Source organism: Suricata suricatta, chromosome 10, assembly GCF_006229205.1.
Source record: "Suricata suricatta isolate VVHF042 chromosome 10, meerkat_22Aug2017_6uvM2_HiC, whole genome shotgun sequence".
NCBI lineage: Eukaryota > Metazoa > Chordata > Mammalia > Carnivora > Herpestidae > Suricata > Suricata suricatta.
In genome coordinates, this window is record NC_043709.1 from 131502006 (window position 1) to 131503492 (window position 1487).

Sequence of the window (1487 nt, forward strand, 5' to 3'; positions counted from 1 at the left end):
TAAGTCTATTTATTTTGATAGCCAAATCATGGAAAGAGCCTAAATATCCATCACCTGATGAGTGGATCAAGAAGATGTGGTGTATATACACAATGGAGTACTACATGGCAATGAGAAAGAATGAAATATGGCCCTTTGTAGCAAAGTGGTTGGACCTCGAGGGTGTCATGCTAAGCGAAATAAGTCAGGCAGAGAAGGACAGATACCATATGTTTGCACTCATAGATCTAACAGGAGAGACCTGGCAGGGGACCATGGGGAGAGGAAAGGGGAAAGAGAGCAGGGGAGAGTGAGGGACACAGATCAAGGGAGACTACTGAATACTAAAAACGAACCATGGACTGAAGGGGGAGGGGGAGGGAGGGAGGGGGTGATGGTCATGGTGGGGGGCACTTGTGGGGAGAAGCACTGGGTATTATATGGAAACCAATTTGACAATAAACTATAAAAAAAGAAAGAAAGAAAGAGACAGTGTGAGCATGGGAGGGCCAGAGAGAGGGAGAGGGAGAAAATCCCAAGCAGACTCCTCACTACCAGCACAGAGCCCGATGCAGGGCTTGAACCCATGAAACCATGATATCATGACCTGAGCTGAAACCAAGAGTCAGACGCTTAACTGACTGAGCCACCCAGGCACCCCGTCCACCTGATTCTTAAGTGACCCAATGTGTCCATGCAGAGCAGAGACACCACCAAGAAGAGGAGAAAGCAAAACCGTCAAGATGGAGACAAAGAGGTGATGTCTGCAGGGAAGGATGCTCCAGACGAAGGTGAGGGGCAAGCCCCACCGTCTTGTAGACGCAGCACGCAGAATCCGGAGGGCGACGTCTACATGGCTCTGACCACATTTAGATTGTTACCTTTGGCATGTTATGCGCATGTGTCTTTTAAACGTGAGACTCCAGGACCCGCCTCTTCCTTTTGTCCTGGGAATTTCTGTAAGTATTCTTCCAGAATTGTTTGTCCTGGGGGTTATCTTGGAGCTGGCACCCCTGACTTTCTGAGATATGTGCAGCGGCCCTTGAGGGTTAACAGTGTGACTCAAGAACCGGTGTCCGAAGTCAGGGGGAGAGACACTGAAACTCACAGCCACCGCTGGGGAGACAATCAGGGCTCTGTGGGTGCCACCCGCCGGGACTATTGTCAACATCGCAGCCACCATGGGGCCGGGGTTTTCACTCACCCAGCCAGTGCCAGATACTGCGATCCAAGGAGATGCAATGCCGACAACATGACTTTCTTGCCTTTCTCTCATTGTCTCCCTTTTCTCTATTTCTATGTTTCCCCAACTCTGTGTCTGTCTCTCCTTCCCTCTGTCTCATGCAGAAGGTCCAGCTCTGACCTCCCTGTGGTGCATCCTTTCCTGCCCCTTTCCGGGTGAAGAGAGGGGCCTTTGGGCACTGCCAAAGCAGAGAGCTGGACAGGAGCCAAGCTACTTATCTCTGGGTGTGCCCCTGTTCTGGTGGCGACACACTGGTGACCAAGCG

At 51.2% G+C, this 1487-nt stretch overlaps 1 long non-coding RNA gene across 1 annotated transcript in view; it reads right to left on the reverse strand.

Annotated features, from left to right (window-relative positions):
* The window catches only part of LOC115304559, a 3991-nt gene that overhangs the window by 1181 nt on the left and 1323 nt on the right, over window positions 1-1487 (reverse strand). The window lies entirely within an intron of this gene.